Here is a 27,847-nt window from a genome sequence, read left to right as displayed (position 1 = left end):
AATATAAAATTCGTATGTTAACCGCGCGTTCAATGTTAAAGATATGATCGACGTAACATCGGAAAACTGTAGTAAAAACAATGACTACAAAGTTAATAAATACTACATATTTACCTACTGGCAAGGATGTGATTCGATTTTCAGTTGATCACAGCCTATTGAATGCTTTTACAATTTCTAATATTTCTGGTATAATTAGATATCATTGCTGATACAAAGGATTCGTATGTTAACCGCGCGTTCAGTGTTAAAGATATAATCGACATAACATCGGAAAACTGTAGTGAAAACAATGTCTACAGACAAAGTTTATAAATACTGCATATTTTTGTTTTTCAATTCGATAAATTTGCTGTAAAAGAAATCGATAAGAAAGAGCTGTTTATTCTATAGTACAAAACGTCCTGAAATGATCTTGAGTGTGTTTAAGACGTTCTAAGATACTCCTCAACCTTTACAGGTTTACAAGGTAATCGAAAGAGAGAAAGAAAGTGTTTAATTGTTTTTTATAGTTTATTATGACATAAAATACAACTAAATAACATACACGCCCATAGAAAAAACAGTTCCCTTTTTATATTTTATCAAGTATGATATATTTACAAGCACTATTATGTGGCTGATTATTATTAGAATGTAAATATATACTTGCTAAATAAAATAAAATAACCACTTAATATACGCACAAATATTAGAAAAAAACATATAAGAATCGAAAATTTCGCTATTAAAACCCGCGAAAAATTTGCATTTGCCACCGATTTATTTTGACAGCTCAGATTTGTTGGTGGTGCCAATTGAAAAGAAATCGCGATAAATACGTTCCGTTTTCACATTATGCCAAAAAGAAACTGTCGGTCATTATGAATTCGCTACTAAATAAAGAAAAATATCGGGGAAAAATATTTCCCATGATCCTGAAAGAGTTAAGCATCCTAGACATATTCGGAATGATTCCAGGACGTATTGCCTCATACAGCACTAATATCAAAAATGCATCCCAGAGACATCCCAGAGATATTACACCTCTCTCCCTCTCTCTCTCTCTCTCTCTAGGACGTCTCTAGAATATATTTTGAACATTTGTGTTGTATGCGGTGCTATGTAAAATACCAATTAAAAAAACCATCTAGTTCTATCTTACTTGTAATCTATTTAATAGAGTTCATTTTGAATTGATTAATGAAAAGATAACGAATATCAGCCGGGGTATTTCCGCCCATTTAGCTTATTCACCTAAGCTTTTCGGGTTATCAACTGTTTCGATCAATACAGTATGCTTTGGGAGATACACACTTTGGAACCGCGAACGGTATTCGAAAATTTATCGGTGACTTTGTTACCTTCGAGTCGCTGAGTTATTGGCGCAGAAAATCAATACTCCGCAAGAGATAGCGTAACATCGCAGAAGATAACAAGGAACATTTTCATGATAAATAAAAGTTTTATGATAAATAAAAGTATGCTTAAGGAGTTTCCACAAACGCCTAGTTCATCATAATATTCCTCCCGAGATTTGCGTTAAGAAAAGTTCACAATTGTTGTTGCTTTCGCGGAACGAAGCAATGCCCTCTATTTAATATCGGTGGAACCCCAAGGTACTCGACCTTCGGGCAAGGTGCAGCAGATGGCGGCGCATGTCATTCCATCCCAAGGACGCTGATCGAGCGACGCAGCTGTTTTTGTGGTGCTGCCACCTTCCGCACCCCGCTCAAAATAATGGCAGTACTGACCTGCGCATTCCCGCACCATCATAATACGGCTCGAACGCCATGGGTGCCGGCAGATTTATAGCTCCTATCATGGCGCGGCATCTAAACGATTATTTGCCGTTAAACGTAAACGGCTTATAAAAACGAGGCTGTATAATAGAGTAAATATAGGTTTGATGTTGGAGCCTTGATGAATTTATAGATCCATTTAAGATTTCGCATCGATCGATTGGCAGTCCTTAACCTTGAACATAGATATTATTGAATTCTGTTTAAAAAGTCCCGTTTTAAATTTTGTTGTTATATTTGAATATTTCTTCGTTTTTACACTCTTTATCTAGTCTCATATTTTTCTTTTCTTTTTTTTCATAAGAATCTCTCGTAACGTACAATGTCACATCTTCTGTATAAAGCATGATATTAAATAATATGTCACTGTCTCATTTAAATATATTAATGTTATTTCCATAATTAAATATTCGATTGGCCTCTACGCAAATAAAAAATGATATGCAGATTTGTTTATATCTCGATACCGGTTTGGTCATGAATAATGTACCTATGACTTTGAAATTTCTTTTTATCATCTATTAAAGGAAAGCAAGCTTCCTGTTTATTTTGAAATAATTAAAATTATTTTTCTTCCCGAGTACTATGGTCTTCAGTTAATTATTATAAATACAATTTTATAACGACTTTTTATTAATTCTATAATTATTATTATATATTCTATAATTATATATTTTATAATTATTTATTCTATTATTATATATTCTATAATTATTATTATATATTATATAGTTCTCTATAATAAATATACATATTATATAATTATAGAATATTTTATGGTACATATCTCTTCGTTATTGTTACGTCATATCACTTTCCATTAATTTGGCAAATCGCTCGGAAATTCTAGTTGTAGAGATTCCTCTACGTGTCCTATTCTTACAGTTCGCGACGTATCCCAGTCGTGGACTTAGTAGCTTGCCTCCAAGAAGATTTTAATTAAACCCGCCCTTCCAATGTTGCGCCTGATTGGATGAGCTAATTCTGTTCGTAGAAAATTTAGGGTTTCCCTTCTGAAAAGACAAACCTTCAGGAGTCATTTAAAATTTTTTCGAATCCAAATGCGAAAATTATAATGATTCATTATAGCAGTAGACATATCTACGTTATTCGAGCAAACAGGATATCTATGTAAATATACAATTAAGAAGTCCTTTTTATGCGACTGTTAGATTTTCTTTAGCATGTTTTAAAATATTTTTTAACTAATTTTTTCTACACTTTTATGATTTGAATATATATACGACCTCTATATATTACATATTCTAAATGAAATCCATCATGTATTCCGCTATATGTTATCCGGAATTTATGTTAATTATGCCTTGATATTTTCTATCGTCATAAATTTCTCGGAACGGAGAAAAAAGAAAGTGTCCTAATAACTTTATTAAGGTTGAGGTATGGTTTCCTAAAGAAGTCATTTGACGCGATTCTAGAAGGTCGTGCCGGTATTTTTGTCTATCATCATAGAGTAGCATTTAGTTGTTTTACGAGGAGAGGAATGAGCGAAGGGAGTAGGAGGAAAGCATCGCGTCAAGGGGATGACATCTAAATTTCGCTTTTCGTTTCACGCTGACTGCCCGCCCTTTCGTTGGCTACGTTTCGAGCCAAAACTGCCTTTCTTCCCCTGGGTCTTCGATGGGGTGGGTCTCCAAGGTACACTCTAGAACAAAAATTAATAACGGGATGCTAACAGGACGGTTTGAAATCTGTCTGATTATTACATGATGAGATATTTCAAAATCAAACATATTCATCATCATATATAAACGTGAGATGAAATATTTATAATGCTTGTTTTTTATCAGACAGTAGTTTCACTATTATGTAAGAGAGATGTTTGAAATTCTCCTTCAGTTTCTTTAGCTACTGGGAACTAGTTTAGTAGCATTTGAACAGACGTTTTAAGAACACAAATTCCTGCTTGAAGAATTTAGATGGCACTACGGTTACCGGCATCATTTCACGTAACATGCCGAAACGGGAAGGCTTTTATATTTTTATAGTGGTGAAAGTCAGCTGCAGGAATCGTAGCCATGAGGGTATCCCAAGTCCTTTCAGTCACACCGACAGTCGGGAAAACGAAGCCTGCACAAAGACGAGTTTCACTTTCTCCCCACCACCGCTTTGTGATGGAAAATTTACTTCCGCAGGAGAATTTGCGCCGTCGTAGAAACATTTCAAAGAACCTCTTCTTTTTGCTTCAAATCAGTGCACGTTCCGCTGTTGTATGATAAACTTAGAACCTTACTATTGAAAATGAGAAGTGAGTACCAGTGAGTGTTACATGTATACTAAATGTCGATAACACTTGAGTGTGTGTGTGAGCGTTTTCCATTAAATAATGTTCGGATTGGAAGGAGCAGCTCCTTGTCTTATTTATCCAAAATTTAAGATATTCTTAAAGCCGTACAGGTGAGGTACTTTAATTAGTAGAAAATTAGTAAAAGTGCACTCGGTCTGAATACGATTTGCACTATATGAAGAACAATGAATTAATTTTCCAAAAAAAGAAAGGACCGTTTGGTGTTTTTTTTTTTTTTTGTGAACGTAGCGTGGATTCCGTAGCCGTTGATATCACTAGTCGCGAGCTTCCACGTAAAGCGCCGCCCATTCCACGAAATCGTGCACGTGTGCAACGCCGGATTCAGCTGCCTCGTTCGGTTCAGGAATGAATTATCGTCCGCTCGGGGTTGAGCTCTTTCATTTCCAGTCCACGCGATAGTACCATCCTTTTCTCTCCTACGTATCGGCCGAGGCTGCAGACAGCAACGCTTTTTTCTCATCCCTCTGCACGATACCTCCTCTACTCCTATCTTCGTTTTCTTTTTCAATTTCCATATATTGTACCGTTTTTGTTGCTGTATTTCTTTTATATGCTCGAATAATTTTTATGTATTATATAGTTTGTTATATATTTATTTTATTTTCGTCTAACTATTAACTATTTGTATTTCCCATTTTCTTTACAAGAAAATGTAATGAATTGTTTTTCCCATTTTGTTCTTCCCATTTTTTTTACAATTTGTTAAAAAAGAAAAGCCGAACGATCATTTTCTAAGAATTCCTTTTATCTATACATATGTATAGTTTTTTATTTGTTTGCATAATTCTTCTGAAATTTGTTGAACATTATTTATTTAACATTATATATTTTAATATATTTATGAAATAAATGATGCACATAATTAATTTTATTCTTAATAATTTTGTATTATACTAAGCAATTATAAAACTTATTATTTTGAGAATAGAAAACTGAAAATAGGAAGTATATATTCGAAAGGTCAAGGTATTTCTTAGAAATGTTTCCGGAAAGTAGACCCTTAGTAATTTCAGAAATGGACGAATAGCATGCGATTGTCGCTATTTGCAACATAATCAATTAAATATTTTCATTTCGAACCGTGTCCTATCGAATCCTATCCGTGTCCTATCGGAAATGAAAAAAAGGCACGGAAAGGGTAAATTGGAATTCCGCGATGCGGAGGATGATGTTGGTCAGAATGAGAGGGATATGCTGGAGCGCGAAAAAAGACGGGAGACTGGCGGCGGAAAAAGGATACAGAAAAGGAATAGGGAGGAGAGAGTAGCACCCAAGGAATATTTACTGCCATCTTCTCCACCACTTACCCACAGATTCACTGCTTGAACTTGTAAACACCTCTTAACTATATAGAGATAGTATCTCGGTTTCTCTTCTCGCATGTCCTAAACTCTGTTACGTAGGTGTGCTGCAACTAAAAGATTATTAATTATATCAGTGTACGACTACAAAGTGATATTTATTTTCTTCGTACGTTTCATAACTCATACTTACACGTGCATATATTATTTTGTGTCACACAAGAGGAAGTATAATATTAATTATTATATTAATTATAGATTGATCACTTTTCTGAAATATATCTAAATGTAAACGCTTTAATAATGATTACAGTAATGAGAAATATATTTTAATCGTAAAAATATAATTAATATAACATATAAATAAATAAAAAAAAATATATATATGTAGCATACGATAATTGGTACAATAAAATAACATAAGCGCAATAAAATACAATATACGATTGAAATTTGAAGCAATCAATAATGAAAATGTATTTCTATACATAAGAAATAGTTATATAATTTTATTAATAATAATATATATTTTTTATGATATATATATATATATTTTTTGTAACTATCAAAGTATTTTTTTTTGTAAAATATTGAAGTAAGCTAAAGCATACCCAATGCACCGTAACAATGATCATTCTGAATTAAATTAAACTACAACACTGTTACTGAACCTATTGCCCGTCGCTTAATTTGCATATCGTACACCTTCGTGTTATATTTGTTAACGCTAAAACGACACCGATCGATACAATGCCGCCTGTTTGTAGTGTAGCGTTCACCTGAACAAACGGTTTACATATTCATCAATGCTTGGGTCAACATTTACTGCTCGGCAAAGAAATTTCGCATTTAAATGACCTTGTCTTACGCCAACGAGTTAAACGCGGTATAGTGCTCCTTCTTCACTACAAAAATGTAACTCAAATATCAAGATACATCTTGAAAAATGTAACTCAAATATCAAGATACATCTCAAAGTTACAAAAATGTAACTCAAATATCAAAATACATCTTAGTGTCCCAAACTTGGCTCGTTTTCAGAACCGGTCTCGCATTTATCCAGCTTGTTTTACAATTAGAGTTTTACAGTTATTCAGTTGGTAACCGCGCCTGAACTTATACAGTGAACTTTCAGCGATATTTTTACACACACGTAACTTGTCAATTATGACACAAAGGTATCGAAACCGGGTATCCGTCTATTCGAATATTGTCCGGATACCTGAGTCTTTCGGATGTCTCCCGGATAGCCGGGTATCCTATTACTGCGAGGATTACCCGAGCATTCGAATACCGTAATTAATGTAGATCATATCTTGAAAACAAAAATAACAAAAGACATAAGCAGCCGACGCGAAATTAACCGCTACGGAAATCAACAGCAGATGGCAGATAGAACTTTTAGTATCCGAGTACCCCGTTATTTCGAGTATAACCTGAATATCCGGGTTATAGCCGCGAATTTGAGTACCGCGTGTAGAAATTATCCGATCGATACTGGCAAGCGTTAAGTATAACGTGGAGAAAAGTGATAACGATACATCGAGTGTATACCATTACCAATTATTTCAAAATTAACATGATATCGTTATAAAAACTTAATATGACGTCGTTATAAGAACAGCTGTATATCGTAGAATTTTTTTAAACGTTAAGCTTTCTTCATACAATTAACAATTCTATGAGCACAAAAGCAAAATTGTGGGAGAACCGTGGCAAATTAACGTGTGAAAATAACAGTCGTTCACGAGGACCTAAACTTAGTCATCGTATGAGATGATCCACATAAAGGAAATAATGAAAAGCATCGTGATGGACCGAAAATATATCGCGCCGGCTAAGATACGACAGCACTAAAACAACGAGCTGATGCGCCTTCCGTGTGGCCGTAGACGGTGGAGACGTGGAGATGTAGAACGAGACAGACAAATAGAAGGAGACGGTGAAACCCACTAAATCAATACTCTGCCATCGCTCCAACTCTGGCTCATCCCCTCGCCTACCCCCTTAACCCACCCCCGAGTCGTCAGCCCGTTTCTCTCCCCCGGCGTCCTCCTTCACCAGCGTTTCTCCGTTCCGTTCGTAGCACGCCACCCTTCGTTCCACCCCCGTCACGCTCTCGAAGCGAAACTTCTCTGGCTCCGCTTTCACGGGCTACTCCCGCAGAGAGTTCCCTACCACAGGGCTGGATTCTCCCTTATACGTCAGTATAATCTACCCGACGCTTTCGAAGTGTGGGTGACGCGTGAGAAGCGCGTATTTCGTACGTGTACCATCAATTGCGTCTGTTTTGTTTACCATTTTCAGTTCCATCCCAATGGGAAGTACCAGCCGCAATAACGGCGAATGAGATTTCCATTTCCATTTTGTAGCACTCAAGCCGGCGTACTATTACCCATACTTGGCGAAAAATAACAACGAATTCCGTGAGACTTTCCGAGCGACTTTCATTAAATGCACGCTTCTGAATTGTCTCTGAGTAGAAATGGTGAGGATCACATCTTGCATGATGACATCTTGCATGATTATCGAGATGACGACGACGCTTTATCACTTTAATACTTCCCTATTTTTTATTGATCATCCCAAATGTTAGAGTCTAGAGCACAACTACACGCGCGCATACACGCGGAGACATAATTTCCTAATAAATTCTTCGTAATCGTTCTCTTTACACTTCATGATTTTAAAGCATATTTTTGTGAAAGGCTGCAGAAGAGACTGTCGACGGGCTCCGCTTTACGCGAATACCGGAAAAGCGATATCGCCGCGTTGGCACGTACACGGTAGAACCAAAAAGATATAACCTGCGCGGAATTTTAATTCGCGAGAGACTGCATGGAAACGATAGAAATTTGAATATAACAATTTCATGCTTCTCCTCTTACGTAATACATCGATAACATCAATAATCTGATTTTGCTTGTGCGATTCAGGCTTTTTATCAAATCATTTTGCGTCAATTGCTACGTTTCACCGCGGATATCGTGTCGTACTATCGCGAGGCCACACTGATCGTAGGCAGAATAGAATGCAGTCAGTCAACGTGTAACTTCCATACGCACCGACGTTGATGATACTTTGCTGGAACACGATACGAAAACGTCGATGGACAGTCGATCGCCGGGCGGTACAACAAGATGACAATCAAAACGCTCTTCGATTGTCACGTAGCTCTGATTACTTTACGCGCCTCATCAACGAACTGGGTCACGTAGTTCTGGTGGCATATGCTCACGCAATCGCTCGGCGACCACTTGCAAACGAACGCTGAACATATCTATGATCGTGAGATACAACCAGCTGCGTGGGCCCTGAAAGAAGTAGAAAGAGGAAGAGGTTACTGATTATGAGACGAGGCCACATGGGCGCGTATGTCGCGCGCCTGTGTGCGTATGTGCGATTGCCTAGGATGAGGGTACGGCAGTAGCCCCAATACGTCTGCAATCGAGAGTTAACTGGGCAAATGAACGGTTGGCTGCTTCTTGCTGCCGCTGACGATATTGTCTTCGCTATTGGTGGCGTCATCACGTCTTTCACTCGCAATGTCGAAAATATAGCAAGGCACGAGTGTAATTTTATGCTCGATATCGTTCTTTTCACTGGGTGTTCTCTATCATGGAGTCACGACTCTTCGGAAACATCGATTCTTAACAGCATTCGAGCCAAACTTGTGTATGCATGCAAATAATATGAACAGATTTCCGATAACTAAGGAAATCCTACTGTACTTCCTACCTCTTCTTGAAAAAAAGGGAAAAAAGGGATCATGTTCAAAAAAGTCCAATTACACGGCCGGCAACTCCTGGTTTATTTCACGGCCACTGCTCGTTGGTTTATACTTCCTCTCTCTCTTTATCTACTTTACTACCATTCTTTAGATTCCTCTCCTTGTTTTTCTTTCCTTCTTCACCAACGTGCGAACTTCTGCTGCCTTGGTCTCTGCCTAGTTTGTGATTTCTCGATGCTACACCTTTCTACGCTCGACACTCTGCAACTTAGTGTCTTGTTAATTTCTTGCGATCTGCAGGACGATTACCACACTTGCCCGAAAATTTAGTACCTTTAACGTCCCTTAAATCTCTCCTAGTGAGTTAAACCTGCAATAACAACTCAGTGTACCAAAACGTGTTACCGTCTATACGTTATAGGTTTGTAGTCTTCCTTCAGTTCTGAAAATCTGTAATAACAATAGTATAATATCGGTATTATAATATATATGTCCGCATTAGCTATCAGTACAATAATCAGTATATATCTATCAGTATAAACTGAGTATAATGCTTATACCCGGGTATCTGCCTGGTACTCAAATTCGTGGGTACTACTCGGGTACTACCTGAAATAACCGGGTACTCGGGACTAGAAATCGCCGGTAACACCCGGATAATACCCATCTACTCTCCGTTATTGATTTTCGTAGCAGCTAATTTCGCATCAGCCGATTTTATCTTCTCTCTCTCTCTCTCTCTCTCTCTGTACCGTGCATACCAATCACTGTGCTCGAATGTCTAGGTGATCTTCCCGATAGTCGGGTATCCGAAGATATCGGAGTCCCTTAGATATCTTCCGACATTCAAACAACAATATTAACTGATTACCTATTATTAGTAGCGATAATATTTTTGGATAACCGGATATCCAAAAATATTGTCATCACTAATAATAAGTATTAGTTAATATCGTTACAAGTTACACGTATTTCACGCTAGGTAGGCGTATATTTTTACGGCACGGGACAAAATGACGATCAATACTTACAACGTAACGCACTTTCTCTTTAGTCGAGCATTTTATATTCCGTGTATATTTCACCGCAGTGCGTAATAACCGTTTAGACCGTGCTAGCACTATTAATTATCGCGCTTTATATTAAATAAAAATTAATTGATTCACACACGCACGCGTGCATACACACACACACACATATACATCCTGTTGTCCTGAACGATGAACTACTCTTACATTTTTATGATTCGTACACGGAAAAAAAGTTTGGTTGAATTAACCAAATATCTGGTCGAATATGAATCCAGAAATTCCGATTGAAGTAACCCGAATTCTGTTTAAGTTAACAAGATTTTTGGTTGACTTCAAACAGAATTCGAGTTACTTCAATCGGAATTTCTGAATCGTTCATATTCGACCAGATATTTGGTAAATTCAACCAAATATTTTTTCCCGTGTACGATCAACACGACAGGGATAAAGGTTATTATGCGAATAAACTAATTTATAGATTTCGAAAGATAAGAAGATGTCTAGAATCTGTTATGTTTCGATAAGAAATTGATGTAAATGGTTTGGAGATCGAGACGCATTTACTCCACTATCGTATTTTCATAACGCATTATTCTTTCGAGCATTATCTCGTAACCGCGCAAAGGTATTGGAAGCGATTCACGGGAGTCGATGTTGGTGGTTGTCTGATAGGTTTACGACGGCTGCTGAAAGATTGACGGCCGAATCCGTCAGCGGCTTTTTACGGTGTGGACGGACTCAGGATTTTCTGCAATTTTCTCCGCGGCCTTCGCCACGCTGTAGGCCGTGCACGTTCCGAGCATCGAAAGCTTGGCATTCAATTCGAATCGCGTACGCTTGCGGTTGATAGAAGCTTGAATAAGTGGCACGTGGATGCAATGTGCGCGAGTGGAACGGTTTAGTTAGCGTCAGCGACGTTATTTTCGTCGGAGGATTTCTGAGGATTAAAATTAGTTGAAGGAGGAAGTGTGGATTCGCGACGAATGCAGCCCCCGTATTGCTCCACCGTAGTGAATTAATTGATCGAACGTAACTTAATTTCCTACCGAAAAAGTCCACGTGACTTTGTCACGTTATTTATATGACTGGAAAATGGAAAATAAAATATGTGACACGTATCAAAGTCTCGAGTCGCTCAACGATGCTGATCGTCCCGAACAATATCATTGATTTACTCTAAGCCTTTTGGAACCTCAATTTTTTTATCGAGAATATCCTAGAGTGCGATGTAAGAGCGCGGAAAGCTCTCCACCGTTAGCTTCTCTCGCTCCTCCCAACGATTAAATTTCGTGATCGATATTATTAGGACGGCATCGTCGAAATTGTTCGGCGCAATTAGCAAAATCAGTCGGGAGGGCATGAATGAGGCGCAGCGCGCGCTGTCCTTTGTTGACACAGAAGGCAGCAACATGACAGTGTATGGTGGATGCCTCTAGTATCCCCCGCGGACGGGCGAGGGAGGGAAGAGGGAAAGGGGGAGGGGGAGGGGGGAGGGGGGAGAGAAGGGACTTTCGGTGCTCTACACAACTACCACCGTGCTGGATCACGGGGGCGTTAAGAGAAGCAAGAGCTGCGGAGGAAGACCAAGGGGATACGGGTGTATCGGGGGAGTGAAGCTTAACGCATGTGCACAGGGCGCCTCGCGTCGCGGCGCTTCGGTCCCGCCGGTCGGAGGCTGCGAAACCGAGCGGGCGGAATTCGCGGATCAGAGTCGTCGCATCTCTCGCTTAAGATATACATCACCGCGGCACCGTCCGCGGCTTTCCATGGGAATTGGCGAGCGCAGAGCCGTCCCGACGCTGGCCGACGCGCACCAGGCGCCCGGAAGGACCGCTGATCGCGTACGAGATGCTGCGTGCGGAATTCGCTCGGTGACGAACGATATCAGCCCGTATTACGACCCTTCGTGCAACGCGGCACACGTGCGGTACTTCTTCAAGAGCAACAACAAGTTCACGGAAGGTCTCACGACGGCGGCAGGACACAACGGCTCAGGATTGACACGACAGGCGACATCCAGTTAACAGATCCCGAATAATCGATGTTTATTTTCTTGCCATTTGGAATTTCCGGAATCATTTGTGCTTTAGCGTCGAAGCGTGAAGCTGCACGTTGAGAAGGACGTCGGCTAAGTGGAGAGAGAGAAAAAGAGAGAGAGAGAGAGAGAGATAGAGAGAGGGAATATCAGTGTAATATTGCGAGAAGCTGCGAGATAGAGCAAAAACACTTTCGTCCAACGGCATTTCGAACTAGCCCCGTCATTGATTTTTGCGTTATATCTGAAGCAAGAACAAGAAACGGAGCAAACTTAGCTTGGAGGGTGAGACTCGGCTGTGTGCTGATACTGGAGAATCGTGTTGGAACTGTGTTTCGCATCGCAAGATATTGGACTTCGTAGATCTCCGTTGCCGATCACCGTTAAACCCTGACGCCTTGAGTATCGGTGCATTGTTTCGTCGACCTCGCACGACACGTTAGCTGAAAAAAAGAATCTGACCAGCGTCTCCGTCAGCGACTTCGCATAAGCGAGGCACGAGAAGCGACGTGGATAAGGATAATTTTGGTCTGATCCGCTTTATGTCGCGCTAAGCCAAACGCTCGCTTATTTTTTACTATTGTTCATTGGCACACAGCTCTCTGTTCCTCAACTGGCAAGCCGGGATAACGGGTTCGCCGACATCTCCTCAAGACAATCCAATACGTAAGAGCTCGCCCCTCGAAGCGGTATCATTAGGATCAAGCCGCAGCGTTACGAGCGTCGTAATAAGCGTTCCGCGGGCACTTCGCGCGGCACCCTCCGTTCATAGAATCGTGTGAAAAGATTTCGCGAAGGCAAAGTGAGGGAAGGGTGATGGTGAATGGACTTACATGGTCGCTTTACCCCATAGACCGCAGTGAGTCTGCCCAAAGGACACATGATTCGTCGTCGGTATCGGGTTTTTCTGATCCCACGCAGTTCTCCGTCGTACCTGGCTCGGTGACTGTCGGCGAATTCGTTCGCTCTTCGTGGACAAAGACTTCTGAGGCGGTGGTGTGTAAAGGGAAGTACCAGCCACGACGGGGCCCAGCGCCGGGGCGGAGACAAGGCCCCCGGTGCAGGGAAGAAGCGAGGCAGGGGAAGAAGTCGAGCCTAGCGTAGCAGCAACGGCCCTGAAACCACGGGAGAGAGCAACTACCCCCTTGCACAGGGGGGAAACTAGGAGGCGACCTCGCCGACGGAGGCGACGGAAAAAGAAGCGACGGAGGTGAGCGGATAGACGAATGAGCTTGATCACGCTATGAATTGTCGAAAATTAGGAGATGGCATGTTCTCGCGTAATCCAAAAAAAAAAGGGAGAAACAATTTCGCTGAAATAGAGAATTTAACGACAAGAGAGTGAAATTCATAATTGCGTCTTGTTCAAAAGAACACGCGTGATATTAACATTTCTGATGTGGCGGCACTCTTTCACTCGATAATTTCAAATTCGTAATGTTTATATACAAACGGTCCAGCTTATTACTGTTGAGCAGCATCAGCTTTCTGCAAAATGTGCACTTTGCAAGTGACGATGTTATGACAAATCGTAAGACAGAGAAGATAAAATGACGTTTAAATTAATGTCGGATCACGCTGTGAAACACGCTTCGGGCATAACATTGCAAAACAACCGATCAATGATCGCGCCGGAATTCATTCTTCACTTTTCGCTTATCCATCAAAATTTGCGTGGCTTTCGATGAAATACACACACACGAGTGCTAGAGTTATCTGCTATATCTTGTTTTCTGATTCTTTTGCGATATCCTCGTCACTTCTTCAACGTCCATTGAGATTTTGTTTATTTCGCAAAGCTCCATCAGAAGTTCTAAAATGTGCGTATGCCTACTAACTAACTTACATTTCGCGTAGAAATATTGTGATAGCCGTCATTTAGAATGACTGTCATGCAGAATTCAAGAAAACTATATATTGTTATCGATATCATATCGTTATACACGTTATGTATGTCGAGTAAAATTGTGTACCGAAGCAATTCGTGAACAGGCTTGTCCCTCGCAATCGAGGACTCTTGTAGTGCAGTTTAATAATACGAAATTGCGTCTTCCGAGAAAACTCTCGCGAGCGGGGCATAAAGCGTAGAATATACCTACGCCGCGTGCCTGAAACGTTTGGCAATTCGCTAACCGCTCTTAATTGTAATTGATCCGCGGTAGATTCCAAAGCGGCTTGTGCGGTCGATGCAAAAACACAGATTCCAGTGTTAGCTGCAATTTATCCCGCTTCTTACGACGCTCCGGCTCTACTGTGATCATTGGCCATTTTATCCTAGCGTTTTACAACGCGCCACAATCTCCTTCTTCTTTTCTGACGCATCAACAAATTTCGCCAGCGTGCCGATCGAATACCGACGATTTCTTTCGGCGACTCCTCGAAACGTGGTAGCGTGCGAGAAATTTCTCGAAAAAGAGCAAAATAATCCGGGGTACTTTCTCTTCGTGCGACATCAAAATCCTTTCCCGGGCCTTTCACAATCTGGATAGCGATAAACATCACTAACTGCGACAATGCCAGGTATAACATCGCTAACTGTAACATTGGCGTATCAGTGTGTGCACGTTAAATTGCTGACGCTTTCTGACCGTGTCACTTTTTTTCCGCCGAACATTGGCGTGAAAATAGAACTTGGGTGCGGTACAAACGGAATTCTTATCCCTAAAAGCAACGACGCTGGTTGGTCGTAAGTCCCCCTCGCTCGTATTACGTCCCTTCCGTTCGTGATAGAAGGGAGGAGGAAGCGGAGGCTAGCACAGGGGCGAGCAGGAGGGCCGTCGGGACAGGAAATGAAGGGAATAGTCGGGGGTGATAGGAAAATTTGATGGAGGGTGGCAGAGTGACGGGCGGGAGTGTGGGGGACGGAACGGGGGAGAAGGGGGAGAAGGAAAGGGATGGTGAGCTATCAATGACGCGTTAGAGCATATCACGCTGCGCAATGCATCTGCCGCCATATGCCGTCATATATATTATCTTAGCGATACGTCAATTCGGTCACTGATCATTATACTGATTACTGTTACACGCAAACCGTTTCGCATATGTGGTTGTTCTCATGATCTCTTGATATCCAGAACCTCGGTTGACGGTAAGATGAACCGGTTTATTCAGATAACTTCTGTCGATCCGCATCATCCAAACTCTATATAATCCTTCCAAAAATTATTTTCGAGAAGTTACATTAACCAGCGCTTGCACGATGCAGAACAAAATAATTAATATAGAAATCATTGAAAGATATATATTTCGGGCTAAAATATACAAGATATTACGAAATATATGGGGAAATAATTGACGAGATAGACGATGAAACGTCGCTAGGATAAGGCAAACAAGTTGGAGAAGAAAAAGGAGAGGAGGCGAGAGAGAAGTGCTGAAGAGAAAAAGCTCAAACTGACTATACCAGACTTGAAATGGTCTTAGTCATAAATTTTAATATTATACACGAGGCCCGCGAAGGAAGAAGGAATATGGAGAAGAAGGATAGCGTCACGACAGTGACGCAACCAACAATGCTCTCATGAGATTTTAACTTTCTTCTTTCGCCTCGCCGGCCCACAATGGCGGCACAAACTTTCCTCCGATTTCCACCGTACAAGTCGACATACAAAGGACAAAGTTAATACAAGAAAAAAGAATGTGCTTCCACTGATCTTCCAGTATCACCCTCGCCTTTCGCGCTTCTGCGTTCCAAGGTCGTTCCAGGAACTCATTACGAACCTCGTGAATCGCATATAATCGAACAGCAAAGTTTAAGATTCATAAAAACCGTTATATTAAATTAAAATATTGTAGAAAGAGATTTCCCACACATATATACACACGCAAGATTAACGTAAGGGATTTACATTGAACGTGTGAAATTTGAGTTACTCATTTGCGGATACTCGTTCATATACTCATTATTATTTATTCTATGCACAAAAGTAATAAGAAAGAGATGGAAATTTTAAGTAAAAATAAACCGGTTAATATTCTGAAAAACCATTTGACACTTTCCAAAATAGATATTGATTCACTTACCGTGTTTGAGACCCCAAAAACCTAGTTGTGGCGGGGAAAAGCACATTTTTATCCGAGGATAGAAACAAGGCGCATAAAACGCAGACCTCTCTTGCTATTTCTCGTATTTCCCTTTGCGATAAATCATGAATGCCAACGGACTGGTTAAGGAAATAGGGCCAACGGGTGGCAGGAAGGGGGAGAATTCCGTTGCCGGGCGGAAAACCAAAACTATAGCCGCGGAAAAAGTCAACAATCTCGATAATTTATAGTATAGGCAACGCATCAAACAAAAAGAATCGCCGCCACTCACTTTCGTAACAGGCTCGATACGAATGCACATCTAAATCTGCAGAAAGGAGAGAGTATCATCGAGTCGCCTGTCTGCTTTAGAAATGTCCCGGCATCGGGAAACGATTCATGAAGCGAAATTTCAACGGACTCTGATCACTGCGAGCAACCGTACGCGCACAACTGGGTGATCGATTTTATTATAACGCGGCCGGCATTCAGCGTAGTACAATTAGCGCACCATACATCACGCGGATAACAAGACACGGCGCCCCGAAGGCGTCACACGCCGCTCTTGGATGCGCAGAAAAAAAAAAGGCAAAGAGGCAGCGGGAACAAAAGAGGGGCGACATACGGGGATGAGGCGGCGGCGGCGGCGACGGCGGCAGTGGCGGCCGCTTACGTCTCGCGAACGACGTTCTTCAAGAACAACTTCTAACTTTTTCTTAGGCGGAGGATGAACTCTCCCCTCATATTCTTCTTCTTCCACCTCCTCGTCTCCTTTTTCGATTTCTCTCTACTCTATTTCCTTCTCGAAACGCGTTGTTGCCAGAAACCTGCACGCCATTCATCTTGCGACAGCGGACGAAAATAACACGAATTTAAGAAGCTCACGCTCGTAAACAATAAAGGAAACGGCCGCTCTCAGTTGCGTAATAGCGCTATCTCAAGTGGTGAAATTGTTCGTATTATTGGCGTTCGGTGGAGCTCACTCAGATGTTCGACTCGGTCAGTAATGTTATTCATGTGTGGGACGAGAGATAAAGCGAGAGGGGTGAGGGGCGGGGGGCGGAAGGGAATACTCGACATGCATGTGTCATTCATAATCATGTGTAAGTAGCGCGAATGAAAATTGAGACATGCAGTTTGAGAATATGTCAGGGCGCGTTCACACAGCGACTCAGAAGATCAAGAACTGCTGGGATACACCTGGTGTGTTCCCATAAATTCGTTGCGTTCCTCGCGCGCGCGTCCCTTCTCCCCTCCCGATGAACTTTACACGTGTAGCTAACAACGTTCTGTGTTCGGCGCGTCTGCATCCTGCGCGGGGCGCTGTGTTGAGCTTGTTGGTTATGCTAATGACGTTCGCACGCTATAATATTGTGGTCGAAACTCATGCACGAGCATAATGCTGTCCCAATTTGTTACTGTAAAAGTCACGGAGCGTGACGTAACGGCGCATTAAGCACACCGATGTCTCAATAAGTTACGCGATCTCAATCGGAAACTGAATTACGGCCCGACAATTATGTTTCTTCAACGAGGTGCAATCCCGCGTTCCGAAGTTACGGAAGTGTTTCCCAAGGTGGATTTATTTGATTGTCATTAAGTATCCGGGATGGCTGCTGCAAGTGTTTTCTAAGATATTTGTTGCCTGTGTACATTTTTGCATAGGTCATCGTTTTCTTTGATGTGAGTTACTCGCGTGCAATATTATTTTATTTCTATACCACCCGTACGGTTAGATTTATGTTGGCGCGATTGCCAGGTGAATGGAGCGAGTGGTAGCACTGGCGCGCGAAGAAAAGAATCTCGTACTGTGTACACCAGGCGCGTCATATACGTCCTAACATTTATCCATTATTATTACTAAACTATAATTTATTCAACACTATCTCTTTATAATCTTTATAATCTTTAAACAAATATCTAAAACTTTCGCATTGATATCTATGCTTACTTCATGTTGTGACTCAGTTTTCAATTTACTTATATTTTTCTTGACGAAACATTTTAAATTTAATCTCTTTTCTTTTTGGTTTTTCTTTTAATTTATCTTTTTGTTATTCCGGGTAATTTAATGCGATAATAACCATTATGAAATACTTAGATGATTGCATTCTGTCAGTGAATCAGCATAATAAGTGGGCCGCAGGGAGTTGTAAGGAAACGATCGAGTCCTTTCCTCGATATGTACGACCACCATTTCCAGACAATGGGGATTTCTCATTACTGCGTGTGTGAGTGCCGTGTCCGTGTCCGGTTACAAATCTTTTCTCCCCCCAATTCTTCACTGTCTCATCAACTAAAACAATTTTATTGAATCACAAAAAGCACTCCGTTATTCTTCTTATTTTATTGTCCGTATATTGTCTTGATACGTTAAATAATACTTTTTCAATTCGTCGGGACGCAACCCACAATATTTCGGCCATCATTCTTCGTCAAAAGTACTCCCGTATTTTCTGGAATTGTTTATACCAGCGATTATTCTTAACTAGGGACGATTTTAGGATTATAAAATATTAGGGCTCCTCTCTAGAGATACCGATCAACATATTGCACGGAGACTTCACATATTAGCGATCGACTTCGCATCAACGTAATTACTTACCGACTCTTTTGAAATACCGGAACGTATCGATGGATCGATCGAGGCAGTCAGGAGGGAACGTATGGTCGATGTACGTACGGTTACGTTAAAGGTCGGCTGTTCGAAGTTGTTTGTCGGCAGGCAGGATATCATCTACCGTACCTCTCGCTTCTTTCGTAGAACGTACAGGAGGGAGCGGCTATGGAGCAGCATATAATTATCGGTACCGTAATGGCGACCATAACTCATGGGCGCTTCTCTCCCTCACCCGGTTCTTTCTCTTTCTTCCATGGATAGGACCGCGGGTCAGCCCATGGATAGAGAAAGAATACAGATGAGAAATTGAGTGAGTCGATTGGATAAAGTCATCACTTCGCCACTCGGACAAAGGCCAACTCCATTTTCTTCAAAAAAAAATTTCCACCCTCGTAGAATCTCCCGGGACGAACCTGGGAACAGTTCGAGAAGAAGAAAAAGATTTTTACTAATGGATGCTACGTATAAAATATGAAAGGATATCGCGATACTTCATTTTGTCATATTAAAATGGTGATTATTTCTAATATTGACTTAATACGAGCATCACTTTAACGACAAACGTGTAAATATTTTTTTTTTATATTGTAGTATATCTCCTTGTAACTAAAGTTAATCTAGGCACCTTGTATATAAAAATAATAAGAGACGTTTAGGTAGGATGTTTAGGTAGGAATTCGTATTATTAATTCCTTACTTATATCGAAAGATTAATCCTGAGTTCAGAAAAAAATATGTAAAACTTAAAATGTGGCAGTCAAAATGAAAGGCCGAAAGAAGAACCGAAAAGGAATTTTTCGAGCTGGAAGTGAAATTCCGAGGAATTATGATTCGTCTACGTCAGTAAAAATGTAAAGAAACCAAATTGCTTTTCGGGCGTTCGTGGGCAGTTTTCGTATTTCAGTGCTTCATAAATTACTTTTTATCCTTTATTTATTAATCTTTTTTTTACTATTATTCCCCATACTCTCTTTTCAAGTTCCGATTCTTATTGATACGTATTTATAATATTAACATAATGCTTCTAATTTTTACAATTTTTCTAAATTTTGATACCTTTCTATATTGAGAAAAAATGTCTGCTATATGTAACTATAATTACATAAAGAAATAATTATTACAAATTATGGTCAAGGAAATGATTGTTTTATTAATTTCTACTATAATATTAGTGATAATAACTTTTACATGCATATTTTTGCAGCAATTTTCGTGTTAGGGCAAACCAAAAAATATTGTTGGTGCCAAAAGTAACTATAATTTTAGTTAAACCAATCATTTTTTTCTTCTATAATATTTGTTATGCTACTTGAAATATCGTCAAAGACAAGACTTTTCAAAAATATTAATGACATGAATACTTATTTGCAGTAATTTAAAAGTTACTATAAATAATTGCATCCATCAATATAGCTAATCCCTAACATTTTTTCTGACCAACACAATTTGACACCAAAGGATTTTGCATATTCGCTTTGAAGCACAGTGTAACCAACATCCCGATATTGTTTGTAGAAATATTCTCCGGAATAGTTTTCGCTCACGTCGATACACGCGCTTCTGTTACTTTCGTTTTCGTGCAAGGCACACGGCTCCTCCGATGTTGTCACAGCCGGGGGTTGTTCGAAAGGGGGGTGGAAGAGAGGAACGACTAGTCAAGGGAAAGAGCTTGTGATGTGGAGGGGGGTTCGTCACAGTAGGAGGGGTTGGTTTCAAGGGGGATTTCGGGGTGGGGTGCGCTGACAGCTCGACGCTCTCGTCCGTTCCACGCTCGACGGGAGGATACGCTTCTCTGCACACATTCACATCCGTCCATGTACACGCGCACACGCACGCGCGACGCTCGCGGAATTGGTTAGCGCGTGGTGGATATCCCTGCGCTCTGCCGCCGTTCTGTCCCTCTTTTTTTTCCATTCTCTCGCCTTCTCTGTCGATTCCTCCGGTCTCGTTCCCCCCGCACGCATGCACATGAACACGCACACGCATAGTTCGTGTCTGTTGGTTTCTCTCCGCGCGCGTTAGTCCTCACGTTGTGTAGTTTCGTTCCTGTCTGTGCTTCTACCAAGTTAGAAGCTCTGACACACGCGGATTTGTGCGGGCTACATCACGTGTACGCGAATGTCGAGACGCACAGTTTGCTGTCAACAACGTGACGGTCGAAAGTGCAAGGAAGCTTCCGCTAGTCAACGTGGTGAAAGTGCGCTGAACAATGTTGTAATTGTCGCCGCTATCGTGCATGTGTCAAACAGTGCAATTGGATCGGACAGTGATTCCTTCCCCACACACGCACACACGTGTACCTCGCAAATTATGATGATCCCTTAGCTGAGTCGCAGATCATACAAATATCAAATTTTCCTTATAAACGACACGTCGAAGAAGAGCCGTGAAATTTTGACATCATTATTGTCACCGGAGCACACAGCCGAGCATGTAACGTTGCGTACAGCCGTGATATGTGCGCATGGAATTTGCGCACGTGATTGCGTAAACGATTACGTCGTGTCACGGACTCGCGTATAACACCGGCATTTGCATCCGCGAGAAGTCTGGGAAATTATAATTGCACGGGATTCTACAATTTCGAAGATATCATCGCTTGACTCATACCTGCACCGAATATGGAAGCGAGAACAAATGGACAATGATTGATTTACCGTGGGATCGCTTCTTCTTCTTCTTATGAACCAAGTGCATCGTCTCGGATTCGTGAATTGCCAGATCTCCTCACCTCCGACCGTTCAATTAGCTCGGCGTCGAGTGAAGATCGCGAACGTCTTGTGAGGATAAGCGTTTATTAGAAAACTCGAACACTTCCTAGACCTCGGTCGGTCGACAGTCACGCCGTTCCAGAATACGCCGCGAGTCGACCGGGTCCGTTATACCAGCGTGTGTACTGGGACTAATTATCGTCGTCACGCGGCTGCATCGCGATGCGAATCACCTAATGCGGGCGCGCGAAAATTGCTTCGCTCTCGCTCAGAGATTCCTTCGTCGCGGCGCTCGCGATACGAAAGCGTGACGAGGGACGCCGACAAATTGACACCTGTGTACACCTAATTGGCACCATTTGCACAGTCTGCCGACAGCCGCCGCTGTCGGTTTTTCGCGGTTGACAACGACGCGGTGCCGATAAGGACGCTACGTCTACGCATACTGCGTCCGGTATGCGTAATTACCGGCCTGCTTACAGCTCACGTTGTCTGTAATGTTAATTAGCCGATATCTAATGCAACAAGGCTCGCTACGCGCGTGAATGTGCACCGGGACGGCAGTGGTGTGTGCGTAAATTGCAGACGGCCGAATCATCGATCTTCTCGATCGCTGCGAGAAATCGACACGAGGATATATCATGTGGAGAAAGGTACGTCTGCTCTGTATCGCTGATGTGTGAGAGAATTGTCAGAGAAAAGAGACTGGTCTCATGGAGCCGCGGAAAATCCACTTGATTAAAGTAACTTCGATGTTCAATTAGCAATATCTCGTTCCTGATGATTTCCTAGCGATTGGAAAGTTGACTATGATGAGTGGGTCAGTTAGTCAATGTAATAATGCGTAATGAACTATTACTGACACTTCAGTTGGCAATTCTTCGCCCTTCAAACCCTCGAAAATAGGTTATTATCTTAACCAAAATTGTCTTGATTGAAGTGATTTCAATGCTCGATCAACTATACTATGATCTAACCAAATATGTATCTTAAACTTTATATAGATAACACCTAAATTTAATAGAGAAATACGACCATTAAGAGCCAAATGCTAGATATTAGTGCATATATATATTATGGACAAGATAATAACACAGGTTTACAAGATTTTTATCACAAAAGAAATAAGAAGTTTACCCGAAGGAATTCGGTGCGCTGAATTCAAATCTAGCCTCAGAATGGCGCCATCGCGTCAGAATTTTGAGATATTCTAACCTAAAAGTGCAAAAATGACTGTTTTAGGGCATTATTGGAGTTTCCTCCTGGTTGCATAGAATTTTACCGACAAAAACTAAATAAAGTACCGTAAAGTACGAGTCTTGCCCTTTAATTTCCATTTTGGAACGTCTAAATAGAATTTTTTTTTCACCAAGATACAGCAGATTTAAGTTTTTACTGCATACAGAAAATCAAATAAAGCGATGATGTCGGTTCATTTGAAATACCTTTTTGGTTTTGAGCAATTCTGGAAAAAAAAGTTCAAAGGGTCCCGAGGATCGCTGCACACGAATCTGGACTCAGATTTTCAAAATTCAAGATGGCGGATCCAATATAAAATTTCCAAATCCAAAAGAATTTTGAAAATCTGAATCCAGATTCGTGAGCAGCGACCCTCGGGACCCTTTAAACTACAAACTCTTTTTTCCAGAACTACTCAAAAAGGGTTAAAGTATTTCAAATGAACCGACATCATCGCTTTATTTGATTTTCTGTATGCAGTAAAAACTTAAATCTGCTCTATCTCGGTGAAAAAAAATTCTATTTGGACGTTCCAAAATGGAAATTGAAGGGCAAGATTCGTACTTTACGGTACTTTGTTTAGTTTTTGTCGGTAAAATTCTATGCAACCAGGAGGAAACTTCAATAATGCCCTAAAATAGCCATTTTTTCACTTTTAGGTTAGAATATCTCAAAATCCTGACGTGATGGCGCCATTCTGAGGCCAGATTTGGATTCAGCGCACCAAATTCCTTCGGAAATCAATATAAAGTTTCATGTGATATTACATACCCTTTAATTTGTTGACCTGTGCAATGTTTGCCGTGTCAAACGCACGCGCCGAATGATTTTCCGGTCTTTTACTAACATTCGTGAATCTACCTTCAATTAGCACAAGCCGATCCTGATACCCCCAATATTTTATAATTCTTAAATATCCTTCTCGCCCACATTTATTCAATGCTCTCCATGTGCGTTAATTTATTTTTTGAGTTGCGAAAAATGCTGCCTCATATACTATGATCTGTTTCTGTGATATGTCTTCAGCAACTTGACAGAAATTTGACTATAACGAGCGGATTATCGGTCAGTTAGCCGATACAATAGTTGCTGATACTGTTGTTGATAGTGCAGTTTGTGACTCCTCACCTTTCAAGCGTCGAAAAGAAGTTATCATCATAGCCGTACATTAGGCCGTTAACTTCTAGGAGTGAAAGGCCGAAACAAATGTTCCGCTAAGTGCGACACTCCCACGGTGTATTATCACGGATTAAGATCTTAAACCTGGAGCTTCAGGACTGAAGACCGATTTCGTTAGCGAAGGGTAGGGGAATGCATAGGTAACTCGGTAGGAAAAGCGTGACAGGTCATTCGGTTACCTGAAGAGATAAGAGAGTCATTTTGTGTAATAATCGACCGGGCCCCGCTGTCCGGTTTTCCGTTTCCTCACACACGCGAACTTCTCTTCTTTCCTTGATCGTGAAGCATCGAAGGAGCGATTTTGGTTCCTATAAGATTTATTCACGTTTTCTTGACGACTCATGAGTCTGGGTTATCTCCATCTCTGCGCTGTAGATACCAACTCATCCATCAAGTAAGATATTTACAGTATCATTAAGTGACCGTTGCTGTAAATGATCTATGATTACATGAAACGTATGAGACGTACGATAGTTCAATATGATATAACGATAACATAGGAATATGTAATGGGTTACTATCCTTTCGACTTGACGAGGGTCACCGGCGAAGGATTATTCCTATCACGGATTGTCTTTCGCTGTAAGAGAGGTCTATACATTATTACAAAGAGTAAAGTAATAGGATTATTTTTCTATATCAGTTTTTTCATACGTTTTGCTCTATAAGTCAGTAATATAATTATTTACATATAATTATTTATTTATATTCACTACACTCTCTTTAACATCTTTTAAAAATTCCTTGTACTTCTGTATGGGCTTGTTAAATCAGTCGCAGATGCCTGTTCAATCAGTCGCAAATATAGAAATGACTTTTCAATACTTATTATACCTATTCTTAAACAAATTAGTTAATAATGATAATCTCATTTTTTTACTTTTATTTTTCAGTTCAAATTTGTATCGAATTTAAATTGTATAAAACTCTCTAAATTTGTACTAAAAAAATTATTTTAAAGAACGCACTTAATTTTTCAGTTTAGTCCTTTCTATTCTCACGGCAAACATTTAGAAGATTTTACTAATTGTTCTGAAAAATATATAAGAACTTCGATTTTTATTCTTTTATCCTGATCACCTTACTAGATGGTAAAAATGAAATTCTATAGTATATAGAGGGATGATTCGCGGTGCGCGAAGCGGAGGGAACGTAGACGCTTCGCTGCACTTCTGATTTAGTGGCTGCGCAGATATGAGGTTAGCGACGTACAATGTGGAAGAGAAGCTCGGTATAGGCACGAAGAAGAGTGGAAAGCAAAATACGTAATAGCACACGAACAGACACGTTGGTATTGTACGGTGTAAATTTTTTTTCTCTTGTAGCATGATTTTTGTTCTCTCTTCTGAGCCTCCACAAGGCGAATAGTATATCAATAACGCAAGTTAACCACGCTGAAAGGGTTCTGACGAAAGGGGCGGCCCGTGGATCATTGAATTACTTTGGTTACAGGATGACAGACGTTCCGTAGCACGTATGATGTTTCTAATGACGCTATGCAGTATTCTCGAGCGCGATAAATCACAGTGGTTGCTCGTAAACCATAAGGGAATCGATATGTGTATCAATGTGGGCCGAAACGCGGTGACGAAGGGGGTTCGGAAGCGGGAAGAGTCGGCATACCTACGCTAACGTTATACGTAGTATGAATGGAACGCTTTCGCGGGGGTTGCCTTATAGAAGATGGTTAGCGAAGATATTTATTGCTTTTTGAACGGTTATCGGTACGTGGTACGGCATTTCTTTGTGAAAAATTGTCAGCACTTTCACGTCCGCGGACCGCGTATTCTTTTCTTTCCCCATTTCTCTTTAAAGTTCGAAGCCAGGACAGAATCCTGCGGAACCGCATCTGAGGTATATAATAAATTTTACGTTCGCATGTTACTTCTCGAAAGAAGATATTCTTAGAATATCAAGAGAATTATTCGACCTAATTGAGCGCAAAGTCTCTAACGATAAATCGGATCCAAATACGCATTTCTAGTTCTCCCAGTCTTATAATTAAAAAATTCTTCATTTGCACATCTTGACATTTGATAATTTGGCCCACCTAATCATTGAATAGTTCAAGATCAACTTTTAAACTTACTCACATTTCAAAACACGTATAAACTTCAATTTACGTTCAGTCGCAAGAAAACAAAAATCAAATTGTCCGATACCGTGCAAAAATCAGGTCGTCCGATTCTGACCTTTCGGGTCAGGGAGCACGGTTATCTGTCACGGTCCTCTGATTTAATTAAGCACGAGCTTCAGCTTCACCCTTAACTTTCGATATTAGGCCCGCGGCGTATCTATCGGGTCGGTCGAGCAAACTCGGACTCGCCCACGCTCGTGTATATACACGCACACGTATACCCTGACACGAGCACATATACACGCAAGTATACACACATACACACACACACACACACACATGCGTGCATCTTCGCGACTACGAACAAGTCGGTATAGGCGATCTCGTTCCCAAAATCCGGGAGCTGGTGGGGTGAGCCATCCTTTGTTCGCGGCGTCGGATCTACCGGGCTTTCAGGTTCCCCTCTACCCAGCAAACCTCCGTCGGACGCTGAGCGTCGCGACGCCCCTATCACCGCTCTAACCTACCCACCCTCCTTGCGCTTGCCCCTTCTCTTCTTGCCGGCTCGCTCGAGGGTGTCTGCCACGGCCTTTGTGCTCTTGTCAACTTGTCAAACTACCCCTACCGTAAGCCCCCATCCTTGGTAGCATCCAATACCGTGTCCGTTCCGCCGACCCCTCTACCCCTCTGATCGAATCCTCGATCTCACTCTCTTAGGGTGGCACCCTACCCGATGGCACCTTTTCTCTCTTCCGCTACTTTCCTTCGCCCGCTGTTTGATCTTTGCGTTTGAGACGTCAGACTGTGCGAGCTAAGAACGCAGCTGCGATTTTTACTTTTCAAGACATTCCTCACAATGACCTGTCCCATTCGCAGCGAGCGTATACTTGCTGATTTTCGAATAGTATGAAAGTTTCCATTTTTGTCATTCAAAGGAGAACAAATGGGCGTTAAATTTTGACTTTTGTCAAACATTAAATAACATTTATGAGTCGTTAAAAAAATAGTACCTTATGTACGACCTTATTGTTTTATATATGTGCTGCATAAAAACTATTCTTTCTCTAGTTGAATATTAATGTAAATATGATAAAAATGATAGTTCTAATCTTTTGTACACGAGAGATAATTGCGAACACTTACTAGTGCTAATAGACGATCATTACAGTTAGTAATTACGCACGCTACCAAGATGTAGCATAATTCCGAGACAAATTGATTATGCTTTCGCGTATGTGCACAAATGCGTGTATCTATGTGTAATCGAGATTCGCAGCTCTTCTTATTCCCTAATTGTATAATATTTCTATTTTTATCTCGGCGTAATGGGGAATATGTACACGTATGGGTGAAAACACGCGAAAGTCTAAACGTTTTCCTCGCAACGGACATTACCATGACTATCACGCTGCCATATCTATACACTGGCAGTAGAAATTATAGCGTTACCTCTCTTATTATGCAGAGCTCGCCAGTGAAATTTGCATTTAGTAGTTTTGCAGTAACCTCATTTTTTCCGCTCTTTTTCACTTTCGCCTACTACATTTTTCCATTGCTACATTCAAGTAATAAGCTACTATCTAATAACGGTGTAAATTCCGAATGCGCGGATACTTGGGTATAGAATAAGTGAGTATCCAATTTTACTCGTTCTTATTTACTTTTCAAGTTCTACAAAAATATTCAGATAAGATCAAAAGAAGTAAATACTTTACGAAATATTTCATTTTTTATATCAGTATATATATATACTGATATAAAAAATGAAATATTTCGTAAAGTATTTACTTC

The 27,847-nt window shown here is 40.9% G+C and overlaps 1 protein-coding gene and 1 long non-coding RNA gene across 17 annotated transcripts in view; one reads left to right on the top strand and one right to left on the bottom strand.

Moving 5' to 3' along the window:
- Positions 1-27,847, top strand: part of LOC116840940 (homeotic protein antennapedia) — a 108,856-nt gene that overhangs the window by 50,159 nt on the left and 30,850 nt on the right. For 3 of the 15 annotated variants that reach the window (XM_032808317.1, XM_032808315.1, XM_032808306.1), the window contains exon 1: positions 21,983-22,214. The exons of 11 other annotated variants lie outside the window; for them this stretch is intronic. The gene's annotated coding sequence lies outside the window, so the exon portion shown is untranslated. Of the gene's footprint in view, positions 1-12,649; positions 13,418-21,982; positions 22,215-27,847 lie in introns of those variants that run through there. One more of the 15 variants, XM_032808316.1, reaches the window with a different exon arrangement.
- LOC116840944 lies at positions 17,335-21,654 on the bottom strand. Of its 2 annotated transcripts, XR_004377452.1 has the most exons (4): positions 21,508-21,654; positions 18,836-19,263; positions 18,615-18,686; positions 17,335-18,526 (listed from the first exon to the last, which is right to left on the bottom strand). It is a non-coding gene; the product is annotated as an uncharacterized LOC116840944 (long non-coding RNA). The 2 variants fall into 2 exon arrangements; XR_004377451.1 differs by having other exon boundaries at positions 18,523-18,686.

This window comes from Odontomachus brunneus, unplaced genomic scaffold (genome assembly GCF_010583005.1).
Source record: "Odontomachus brunneus isolate Ranch 3 - 2012 unplaced genomic scaffold, Obru_v1 Obru_scaffold_013, whole genome shotgun sequence".
In the NCBI taxonomy this organism is placed as follows: domain Eukaryota; kingdom Metazoa; phylum Arthropoda; class Insecta; order Hymenoptera; family Formicidae; genus Odontomachus; species Odontomachus brunneus.
The sequence above is the reverse complement of the archived record's forward strand: the minus strand, read 5'-3'. Positions and strand labels throughout refer to the sequence as shown.